The sequence below is a fragment of the Martes martes genome (assembly GCF_963455335.1).
Source record: "Martes martes genome assembly, chromosome: 5".
NCBI classification, from domain to species: domain Eukaryota; kingdom Metazoa; phylum Chordata; class Mammalia; order Carnivora; family Mustelidae; genus Martes; species Martes martes.
The window spans coordinates 120202492-120215402 of NC_137892.1; positions in this window are offsets into that span (position 1 = coordinate 120202492).

Here is a 12911-nt window from a genome sequence, read left to right on the forward strand (position 1 = left end):
AAATATCTAACAACCAGATTGGCACAGCCATCATCCAATCAGAAGAGACACAGGCCGCAGCTCTAGAGGAGTGTTCTGGAGGTCTTTGTTGTGCTTGCCATCAACCTTTTAGTTGTTCGAGTATGGGAAGGACCTGGGAGGTGGGCTTTGAGGAGGACCAGGACAGCAGGAATCCTGGAAAGGGATCGCTTGGGTCTCAAAGCAGCATCTATTACCAACTGTAAGGATTCAATTTAATATTTTAATAATCACTGTGTCATACCAGGGTACCATACCACCCGGAGACCTGGGCAGGAGGGGTCCCTGTTCTGGTCCCCACATTTTAGAAGGCCTCACATGTCACAAAAAATATACTCATTAAAGAACGCATGAACACCTTTGTCTGTCCATATTCAACACTAGGGAGCGTGGCCCACTCTCTCCCTAAACACCTGCTCTCAAGACCAAGACCATTCAGGCCCCGGAGAAGCAGTTCCATCACCTCTTGCCCTAAGTCCTTGAACAAAAGATGACTGAGTCTGAGCGTTTATGGCTTGTGACTCTGCTGACATCAAAGACAGACAGGAATTTAGAGCACAGGGGGAATTTGTGCAGAGGGAGGGCTCAGGTTAGAGAAAGACAAATGAATTACTTTGTCAAATTTTTCCACAAAGATATGGATTCTTGAATAATGAAGTATCATTTCCCCGTAGTGCTGAGTGTCCATTTTTTTTTTTTGCTTCTCTTTGTGTTCCACTATATTATTCCAGAATATTCACAAATTAGCATGGTATTCATGACAGTCAAGCACATGGTAATCACGGAATATTTGTCACATTAAACAATGTATCCATATGTACTACCATGAAAAGATGGCCAGAATATATTAAGTTTAAAAGTATGGTGCAGAACATTAAGTATATTATGTTCTCATTTGGGGGGGGGGGATAAGTTCATTTACCTAGAGATATATATACATTCGTATAGTCATAGCCAATTTCCGGATTTGGGGGCTGGAATTCTCTCTTTCTGGAAGTCCTGTGAGAGGAGATCTTACTCTATTTCATGCTCTTCTGAAGGGTTTGAATGTTTTTCACTGCTCATAGATTACTTTTTCAATTTAAGAAACTAGTATTTAATAAACAAGAAATTCCCTTATACATGAAATTAATTTCTTTTAGTTGTTGATCTCGATTTTCAAACTTTTCTATGTTGAACGTGCATTATTGGTATATCCTCATTAATTCGCTTCTAGTGAATTCGAAAAGTAATAAAGATTACAGTCACTTCCCCTAACTAATTAGCCCAGTGTACTTCCACGGGATTTCTGCCCCCACAGCTGAGACTGTGTGGGTTTCTGGTTACATTGAGAAGTGAAGCTACTGTGCAGAGAGAGAGTGTATGTGTGTGTGTGTGTGTGAGAGAGAGAGACAGACAGACAGACAGACGGACAAAGACAGAGCCGTTGCATTTCCCCTGGATGGGTAAACCCAGGAAAGCAGCAAAGATAATAGCCTGAGAAGAGTGTTTCCTCCTGATGAGTATCAGGAGAATCTTCTGGTATCATCCTCCTCCGGAAATCACCAGTCCCAGGCCACTGGGACAGCGTGGAGATGGCTAACAGGAGGGAGGGAGAACAAGGACGCAGCCCGGGCAGCCCACATGAGGTTCCCATCAGCCCTTTGGACTACAGAAGTCTTTCACGCAGTCACCAGCCTGCTCACCCTCCCAGTGTCTCTGCTCCCCGCTCATCCCAGTGCACGCTGCTGGCACTGGGGCTTTGTGAGCAAGTTGTCCAAAACTCTGAAACCAAAGCAAGGAGGTTTCCGTGGTCCTGAGCTTTGTACCTACAGTTCCAAATGCCTCAGCCTTCTCTTTAAAAAAGAAAAAAAGGCTGTTAGCTCCATTTCATTTCATCTCATTCTAGAATCCACTACTTCATTTGGGGAATCAGGACTCTTTTGATCTCTGATTGCCTAGGCATTCATAATTGATAATCTGCCTCAGAAAAAAAAAAAATGTCACCATTAGCTGTTCCATTTGATATGCCCCAGAGCTTCAATTACGGAAGCCCCGCTAGTTGAAGAGAGCTTTATTCCAATGAGGTGATCAATAAGGGATGAGAGAGGTGGTGGGGAAGAGAAAGAGAGAGAAAGAGAGACAGAGAAATGGAGACCGAGGCCAGAGGCCAGGCAGCAGGCACAGAGAGGGAGGTAGAAACAGAGAGAGAGAGGATGCATTCTTCAAACTGCCAACAGCCAAAGCATCACCCAGGAAGGTTTTTAGCATGGTCCTGGTTGTTTTCTAAACTCAGGCTTGGTAAGATTCCCCTGGCACCACCCCCAGATGAAAAGAGGAAACAGTGCTCCCTTTTCCTGACAGTGACCTTTCCAGCATGCATATTCATTATCTTAAAGGACTCAGCATCCGGCAACCTTCAGAGCGAGCGAGCAATACGGGGCGGGGGGGGGGGGGGGGGGGGGGGGGGGGGTTGTCATTGCATGCCTCAGGAGGCTTAAGATATGAAAGTCTCTGCATAACGCAGATGAGATTGGGGGAAAGGAAGGTAGTTCTTACAGTGTGGAAGGGAAACCTGGGAACAAGTTCAAAGGCAATACACTTTACTACCGAGAACTTTGAAGTAAAAAGCTCTTCTTAAAAGAATGCTCTGTTACTGTGTCATTTATATGTGTCTTGGGTGCAATTTCACTACCCAAGAAATATGTGTATCGTGTTCAATCATGTCAGTTCTGGCGGCAGTGGAATTCTTAATATATCTTTTCTGGAATATTCTATTATAATACAAAACACTATACACACACACTCATATCTAGTGACCTCACCCCCAATATAGTTTCATAGGCATCAAAAGCCCCAACAAGGTGATTGCCCACACCAAATTTTGTGTATAGAGGCTCCGTAGGGGAGAAAGTAGGGAAGAAAGACAGCTCACAGTTCCCTGCTCCAGCATCTACTTAATTCTTATCAATTTGCTTTGAAAAGCCTGACATAAGCACTTTTGAGCCCTAAACGGGGGTGACTATAGCTCTCTTCAGAAAATTTGATCAGCAAGCTACTTGCTGAATTCGAAGTTCAAATCCCTTAATCGTGGGTAACATGTTTTCAAATAATGATACCACCTGGAAATTGTACAACATTTTATGTTTTCAAAGCGCCTCCCTCTGCATGATCCCCCAGTGCTGGCAGCCTGGCAGAGCCGGGAGGAGAGCTCAGGAGAGGCAGTGCTGTGCCCCAAGCTGCACACACGGGAAGTGATGTCCCAAGCCTACTCTGTGGCTGAGTCAGGGACAAAGCCCCAGCTCCACGGATCTTTCTACAATGCCTGGGAAACCTTCCCCATGACTGAGCCTCAGTTTTTAAATGACCTTACTTTGCTGTAATGACACTCACTCACTATCTCCCCATTCAGGGCCTTTGCTGTTCCCTCTGCCCAGAATGCTCTTACACTATTCAAAACTAACTTTTTTTTTTTTTTAGATTTTATTTATTTGACACAGAGAGAGAGAGAGAGCACAAGCAGGGGGAGCAACAGGCAGAGGGAGAGAGAGAGGCAGGCCCCCGCTGAGCAGGGACCCCCCGATGTGGGTCTCAATCCCAGGACCCAAGATCATGACTTTAACCAACTGACCCAGACAACTTTAAACAACCACCCAGGTGCCCCTCTTTTTCACTATTCACATCTTGGCTTATGTGTTCCCTCCTTGGAGAGGTCTTCCTTAACTACCCTTTCTAGGAGACAAATCTTCACTATCACATCCCTTTACTGTCTACACAGAAGTTAGCACTTTATGAAATTATTTTCTACACTGATGACCTTATTAATCATCTGCTCCCCAACGAGCCATGAGGACAGGAACCTTGTTTAGCTTGTTCACCATCGTATCCCATGTGCTTATTTTCTGAATGACTAAACAATTTCATTAATTCTCATAAACAACCTTGTAAAACAGACAGGAAAGCATTATGATTCCCATTTTACAAAGGAAGAAACTGAGGTCCAGAGTGGTTAAGTAATTTGCCCAAGATCACACAGCTAGAAAGTGACAGAGCTGGGAGAAGAACCTGGGTCTCTGACATCGAGTCCAATGCTGCCTGCGCTATATAGCTCTTTTGGCCCCCAAAGTTTGGGGAATGAGAAATTCTTATTAATCAAGAATTACTTCATATTCCTTCATTCACTTAAGAAGAAATTTTGAACATTTGCTAAGTCCAAGAAGCATATTAAACATTATGGGAGATAAAAAGATATAGACCAAGATATACCTCCCTATCCTCCCTATCCTCCCTACCACCTTCTAAGGGAGTTCAAAGAAGCACTCAAATATCAATAAAATAAAATAGAAGGTCTTCAGTACTGTTAGGAACTGTGTCCCCCCACCCCAAATTCATATGTGGAAGCTTGAATGCCCAGCACTTCAGAATGTAACCTTATTGGGAGATGGGGCCTTCAAAGAAGTAATGAAGTTAAAATGAGGCCATTAGGGTGGGCCCCAATCCCACAGCACTGGTGTCCTATAGAGGACTGGTGTCCCTACCAGGGATGCCTGGGCACAGAGAAAGGGCCAGCTGGGGACACTGCCAGATGGAGGACATCTGCAAGCCAAGGAGAAGGTCCTCGGGAGAACTGTGGTATTTTGTTATAGCAACACAAGCTGACCATTACAAATGCCTTAGTGGAGATGAAGACAAAGCTCAGAGGCCTGTGAGAACAGCCAGCTAATAAGTTCTAGTAGCTGGCAGACATTCGCTGGTTTGTGGTGCCATCACTGCCCTCTCTGCCTCATGGCCCTCTTCTTGCTGTGTCTCTACATCTTTGTGTGGCTTTTTGTGTTCTGTGTCTCACTCTGCTCTCCTCACAGGACAGCAGTCACTTTGGGTTAACAGCCTACTCTGTTCCCCTATGACCTCATCATTACTGGACGAGTTACATTTACAACAAAACTACAACCAAAAAATATCGCCTTCTGAGCTAGGATGGTCAGGACTTCAGCGTGTCTTCTGGGAGAACATACTTCAACCCATGACAAGTGGTTGACTCAATCTTACCAAAAAGACTTCTTTCTAGAACTTTTCCTGGGAATAATAAGAAAGATCAACCTTATCCCGACAAGGTTTGAAGTAAAAATTATGTAAGACTAGAGCTGTCAGGGTCCGTCATTGTTGGAGAGGGACTGGCAAATAATCTATTATATACATATTATCTATTAATTCTCTGTGTTCATTGATCCAATATAATTGGATCACTTAAAACCAATAGCTCTAACTAACAGAGAAAATAGAACAAATAAGATCTGACAAGCATATGACAGCACTAAGGACAAAGCCAAAGCTACCTCCAAACCTGAGTTATAGGGAAGAAATAGAAATGAGGATAGACAAAAGAAAGTCTATAGGGAAAGTGGGTTTTAGAGGGAAAATAATGAAGCTAGTTTTGGATTTCACGAGCTTCAGATTCAGGGATAGATGGGGCTATATTCTCTAGGACATAGAAAAGGTAAGATCAGGAGCCAGGAGAGAAACATTGTTATCTGTCTTAAGTATGATTTGTGCTAACACAGAGGATGAGTTAGAGTTCAGGGCTGGAAACAGAGATCACTCTAGGCATGTCAGAAAGAAAGATGTTTAATGCAGGGAATTACCTCCTGGGTGGGGGGGCTCCTGGAAGTCTAGAAGGAGCCAAAGTAAGGGGGTCCCCCAGGCACCATAGAGCTCAAGGACAAGCTACTAGAGCTACAATTCAGCATCAGGAACCTGCTGCTGCCACTACCCCTTAAAGTCCTGGAGGCTGGTGGCCAGCCATTGGTATAGTAAATCCAGTCACCACGGCTGTCCCCTAACACATCTCTACCACCTGTGCAAGGATAGCTAATTGGTGGAGCTTATCTTGCATCGGGAATCCTCGATGCAAGGAATTTGTGTCAGCTTTCCAACCTCCCCAGATAGAAGCAAGAAGAAATGGCCACTGAGGAAGTCAAGTCACAGATCCCACCACAAGGCATCTATAAATACTGTGAGAGACCAGGTAAAGGAAAAATCCATTGCCGGTGTGACCACTGCACAGCCTTCAACAAGTGCCTGCCACACTGAGCCTCAGTTTCCCCATCTCTAAAATGAGGCAACTGATCTGTGTGGTTTGTAAGGGTCTCTTCAGCCCAGCTCTTTCAGAAATCTGTGAGAGACACCCTAGCCCTGACCCAGAGATAAACAATTGTCTTCCTGGGAGTATTATCTTCGCAGTTGACAGGCCAGCCCCACACATTAGAACATAATCATTAAACACCTAGCAAGAAGTGCCACCCCACGTACAGTTTAATAATTCACATTCCAATCCAATTACTGTGAGTTTCATAAACAAGTGCTTATTAGAATACAGTCGTTTCCTCTGAGCAAGCAGGGTTTTTAGAAGGGAAATTACAATGATTATCTTCAAGATACAGACATGAATAATACAATCATTCCTCCACTCGCCTTGTTTTTATCATTTCCCTTCCCTGCTGGCATAGATGGGAGGCTTAACTCAGCCGCTTCTCCCACTCCAGACCCTTTTATCCCCTCGGCATAAGGTCCTCACCATCTCTTCATCAAAACAGGGTTCTAGAGGGGGATATTCTAAGGGTTCTACTTACTTACTCCTTACTCATCTCTGACTCATGATTGCATGTGAAGTTGGAGGGGGTTTGGTGGGGAGGCAAGCAGCAGACTGTCAGTGGGGTGACTATATGGCTTGGGCGTTTGTGACCTCTGAGTCTCGAGTCCCCATGTCTAAAATGAGGGGATTGGTTTAGACCGGGAATTCTTAACCTGGGTAGATGGGCAAGCTCTGAGGAATTTAAGAATAAGCTTAAATTACATGCAGTAAGTTGTGTGCATAAGGGACCTCCATGTCCCCAATTTCTATTTAGAAAATAATGTGGTCCCAGGGACATTAATTCCGTATCAACTCCATAGCCAGACAAGTGACGGAACTAAGGTGATCAGTGCCTCTATTTCCTGGCCAGGATATTGATCCAGAGATGAACCACATACCTAAACCTTACAATCACATCAAATCTTTTTTTCCCAGCAAATTCCTTTGCTGGGAATACTGAAACACAGACACTCTTTTCTGTTAGATGAGAACAAGTAGGAATGAAGATCCAGGAACTCCCACTAGCATCTTGGAACCCATAAGGTAGCCAGCTCTGGGATGAAGCTGACATTGTAGGAGACTAAGCATAGAAACAGAAGAAATGAGAATCTTGGTGAAATTGTTGAATTGCTGGATCAAGCTTCACCTGATATCCCTAAAGCTTTAGTTACATGAACCTCCACTATTTAAGCTGTTTTGAATAGGGCTTTCCGTAACTTGAAACTAAAAGCAACTTAAGGGGCGCCTGAGTGGCTCAGTGGGTTGAGCCTCTACCTCCAGCTCGGGTTGTGATCTCAGGGTCCTGGGATCGAGCCCTGCCTCGGGCTCTCTGCTCAGCAGGGAGCCTGCCTCCCCCACTCTCTCTGCCTGCCTCTCTGCCTACTTGTGATTTCTGTCTGTCAAATAAATAAATAAATAAATATTTTTTAAAAATAAAATAAATAAATAAAAGCAACTTAAATGATAGTACATTTATATGTGAGCTGTTCTGAGGGGAGAAGTCATAGGTCCCAGGAAAGCTTCAAAATATTTTTTGATCCTTAAACTAGAAAAATCTCAGTACAAGCAACTAAGAAACTTCAATACTCTGAATACTATTAGCATCCTGTAATCTTACAAATCTGTGAAGTTCCAAATTGTTGGCTTGACTGATAATGTTATAATGTATAATCCTTGCCATTTTTTTTAGAGTTTTTCCAATACAAAACGAATACATGCTTATTACAGAAAATTTATAAACTATGGAAGAAGAATAAACAGAAAGACAACCACTGTTAATGTTTTGGAAATTTCATCCCAATTTTTTCATTTTCCTATGCATACTCCTAGGGAGGTTTTAATAAAGCTGAGTTCAAACTATGTGTGCAATGTTGTACCATGCTTTTTTCACTTGACATTGTCATATAATTCCTACATCATTACAAAACCTTTGTAAACAGCCTTTTTTAAAGTGACTTCTTAACATTCTGTGGAATGGATATTCTATCATTTCTTTTACCATTTCCCAAGTGTAGGACAAAATGAGGCTGTTCCCAGGTTTTGTTTTTGTTTGTCTCCTTGGTTATTTTGCCATTTTATTTCCTTATGTAACAAAGAACTCCTTGCCAATGTAATCACAGATGTAAAGGAAGGAGGCACCAACCGTGGCCCTCACCATGTCAGATCATGAGGGGAAGGAGGGAGGAGCACCATTTAGATATGGGGGAAGCCTCTGCCTTGCCATGGACACAACCCCTGGGGCCTACATCAACCCAGTGTTAAGCCACCTCCAGCCTTCTCGTGACCTCTATCAAGACAAAGCTCTATTGATAGTGCTCCTGGCCTCTCTCCACCTGGAGAGTGAGTGCCTGCTCTGATCAGTGGGCTTGGGAAGGAGCCCTCAATGAGGGCCAGTGCACCCCCTCCATTCCTTCATGCTATAAGTTTAGTTGGGGGGGCCCGGGTCTGGGCAGCTCTGCAATCACCCAGCTGTCCATGACAGAATGCAAAATCTCATTCTGGGGTTCAGCCATATGAACTCCCTTCACTGTCCAAAATCAGCTTAATTGGTATAAAGGTAATATTTGGGTCACCTATCTTCTTAGGTTCTACCTTCTTTTTCTACTGGTGTGGGACTCAGGCAAGGAAGGATACTATTTATCGGACACCTTCAAAACCACTGAGACGATAATATCTTCCACTGTTGCTGAATCTCTTCTCCCTGCCCCACAAGTAGGTTGCTGGACTTGGCTCAAGTCACCTCTGGATCTCAGCCATCAAGACTATGCTCAGGCAGATACAAAAGATAATAGAATCATTATTTATAATAGCCACTAGCATTTATTGAGCAGTAATAAGTTAACATGTGCGGGGGTATTAAATGCTTTACCCAGTTCATACTAGCATACACTTTGAGGTGGATATTGTCACCTTGCTTTCCTTCCTTGTAAGCAAGGAAACTGAGGCCCAGAGAGGCTGTGTAGCATCTAGAGTCACACTGTCACCCATGGCCAGGTCAGGATTTGCAGTTAGATTAAGGTCCCTGAAAGCCTAAATTCTTAATCTCTCTGTACTGGTGCAGACAGTCCTATGAGTTCCTCTGAAGCCAGAGAGGAAGAGCAGACAGAGGGAGGGAGGACCCCCACACCCCCATAGCGCTCAGTCTGGGTAATTCCACCAGACTCTGAGTCCAACCATAGTCTTGATCTTTCCAGAGGCTACCTCGACAGCATCATTGTGGTTGTAAGGGACTAGGGTGAAGAGAGGGTATTTTTGGCTTCTGTGTTCTCAAAATTCGCATAACATAAAACTCACCGTTTTGCATTATACAATTCAGTGACATTTAGTACATTCACAGTGGCGTGCAATCACCACGGTTATTTAGCTCCAGAACATTTTTACCACCCCAAAAGGAAACCCTACTAAGTACACACTTCCCATTCCCCCCTCCCCCCAACCTCTGGTGATCATTGATCTGCTGTCCCCTCCTAGAGGTTTACTTATTCTGAATACTTCATACAAATGAAATCACCTGTAAGAGATTTCTCATGGGTGACAACAACTCTCACGAGTCAGTCATTCTGTAGACACAGGAGAAATTCTCCAAGCACAGGATGAATGAATTCTCCTTTCATTGCCTGCCTTGACTTCCTAATTGGCCATTGTGCTACCTCTTGGTTATTCTCTCCTTGACTGGCCATCAACCCTCTCTCCCATCCTCTCCCTTCACATTCTCTCTGAAAACCCTTCCCAATCAATGAGCCGAGGACTATGCCTCCTCTTAAGCCGATAACCTTAGAAATCCAATGTTTTTTAGATCTCTTTTTCCTTTCCTTTCCTTTTCGCTCAAGAGGGTCGAGACCAAATGGCTCTGATTTCAATTGAAGTTCACCAGTTAAAATACTGACTGTAAGCCTGGGCTCCTACAGGAGTCCTCAGTCAATGAGCACATAATTGAACTGTCACCTCCCTCCACCTCCTCCTCCACTAGGCTTCACCCTTGGCACAGGAGCCCTGAAAACTGCATACATCCTTATAATGTATCACCTTTTCTTTCGATGAATGCTGGCATTTCCCATAGTAGCTATGGCAGTGAGCAGTAAGACTGGTCTCTCATTCCCACCTGTGAATGTTTTCCCTTCTGGCTGGAGAAGGAAGAGGAGAACTTCAAAGCTACCCAAAATTCTATGTCAGAGTGCAGAATGGGAGAGGCAGAGAAGGAATGACTGATGGAGAGGCAGGACCAATGAGGTCAACAGGGGGATTGAGGGATTCTGTACTGAAAAAGGACTCCTACAACTCTCAGCACCACCCTGCAGAAACGTGAATGAAGACAGAGCCATCTGGCTGTCTTTGGGAAATATGGCCAAAAGACACAATGCTGACAATATTCTCCCAGTCCTCACCTGACTCGAAGAAAGAAGCATTCACCAAGGGCTTAAAAATCCCAACAAATTCCCATGTCCGTTCCATTTTCTCTGTATCTCACCCCAACAAGAAAATACCTATATTCACATGACAGGAAAGGGAAAGGAGGAACAACTGAGGCATATGAGACACAAGTAGCCCTCGCTTTCTGTCTTACCATGACCCTTCCTGTCTTTTCCAAGCGTGCTCTTGGCATTCTGTGATCCTGAATATCCACTCATGATTGTGCAGGCTCCTGGTTCTCATTAATCACAGCACTTGTGTCTACCACCCAACCAGCAAATGCACACATGTGCACACAGATACACACACACACACACACACACACACACACACACACACACACACACACATCTAGCATCACTAAATCACTAGGCAAAGGTCCAGGCTTCTCTGGAAGGATATTCCTCAGTGGCTCTATTCATAAATAAGGAAATGAATGTTCTATAGCTACCAATCCTAACCATCGTTGCTCAGATGGGAGCCCAGAACTCTCCCCACCTCCCCACCCCCAACGGATACCCTCTGTATTAGGGTCCTAGGGCTGCCATAACAGATCACAAACTCAGTGGCTTCAAACAACACAAACTGATCATCTCAGAGATCTGGAGGCTGGAAGTCCAAAATCAAGGTGTTGCCAGGACCATGCTCCCTTCAGAGTCCCTGGGGAAGAAAACTTCTTGGTGTTTTCCAGCTCCTGGGGGTTGATAGTACCCTTGACTTTGCTACCTTACGGTAGCATCACTGCAATTTCTGCCTCTGTCTTCATATGGCGTTACCTGCCATGTGTCTGTGTACAAATTTCCCTCTTCTTATAAGACACTAGGCATTGAATTAGGGCTCACATTAATCCAGAATGACTGAATCTTAACTGGAGGACATCTGCAAAAACCCTATTTCCAAATAAGGTCACATTCATAGGTACTGGAGACACTTGAATACATCTTTTAGGGCAATGCAATCCAACCTGCCACACTCTCATAAGGACCAAACCAGAGCCCTTTGGCACGTTAGCAATAAAAAGATCTTCCTGTTGTCAGTTCCTGGAGCCTGAAAATGTATTATCATCAAGATGACAAAATACCAATATTTACCGAGTACTTAACTGCCAAGCATTATGCTGTTTTACACGGATTTTCTTGTTAATCCTCATATTTACCTTATGAAGTAGGAACAACTACCAGCCCCAACTCACAAGGGAGGAAACTGAAGCTTTAGAAAGTTAAGTAACTTACCCAAGGAACGTAATGATGGATCCAGGATTTGAACTCAACTTTTCTGAACGCAAAGCCTATCGAAGTTCTTCCATGCTTTACTTTCAGGTAAAGCTTCGTGACTTTGAGCAAATTGGCACCCCTCTCTGGGCTTCGGTATCCTTATCCTGTAGGTTTCTAAGGGCTCTTCCCACTATGAGTCCGCAGCTCTGTGAGTCTTTTCATCTAGGTAACCAGTAACTCTGGCCAGCTGATCTACATTTGATCAAGATCCACTTCCTGCCCCATCCCCGCCCCAAAAGCAACCAGACGCATGTTTACGCAGAATTCAAATACACAGGACTTCAAATACCTTTCCCAAATCTGACACCAGGCTCTCATGGCCTCATCGGACACGGTGATCATTTCCATCCAAATTAATGCTTCAGGAAGAGCCTAAGTGACCCACAGGGAAAGCCCAACTCTGCCACCACCACACATCTTGACGGCCTTGGGGAAAACTCGCATTTCTAATTTGTTTCTTATCAGCAGTATGCTTCTGGAACTGAGTGAGAACATCAAGTTCACAATGTCTTTTGCTGGACTTAAATGAATATTTCATATTCCAAACCTAGAGAACAGGTTAATGGAAGGGCCTTCCTTGTTTCCTGACTCTCCTCCTCTCCTTCTTCCTAGCATGTTTCCACTATTTTTCATGCATTTTCCAACAAAGCCACATTACGTGGGGCCCTAGACATCAGGACAGAAGCAAGAAAGGGAAGGGAGTGGGCAATAACGAAAAGATTAGGGTCAGTAAGGGAACTGGTGGGAAGATAAAGAACAGTGCTTAGAGCAAGCTGGAGCCAAAACGATCACAAAATCGTAACATGGATCACATTTATTGAATGTTACTAGTTTCAGGCACATTTTCTCTTCTAGTGCCCTCGGCAATTATGTGGAGCAGCTGTGTTATGATCCCACTTTGCAGATGCAAAAAACCAAGGCTCAGCTGGTAAATGAGATTCAGGACCAGGTGTGGCTGGTTCCAAAGCCTCTTTCCTCTAAAACCCAGGGCCCCGAGGATCACAAAGAATAAAACAGTCACCTCCTTCTTTGTAGAGTTTACTACCGTGGGTGGTATAGCTGAGAGCTGCCAACTTCCAAGAGTAGATACAATTTTTATT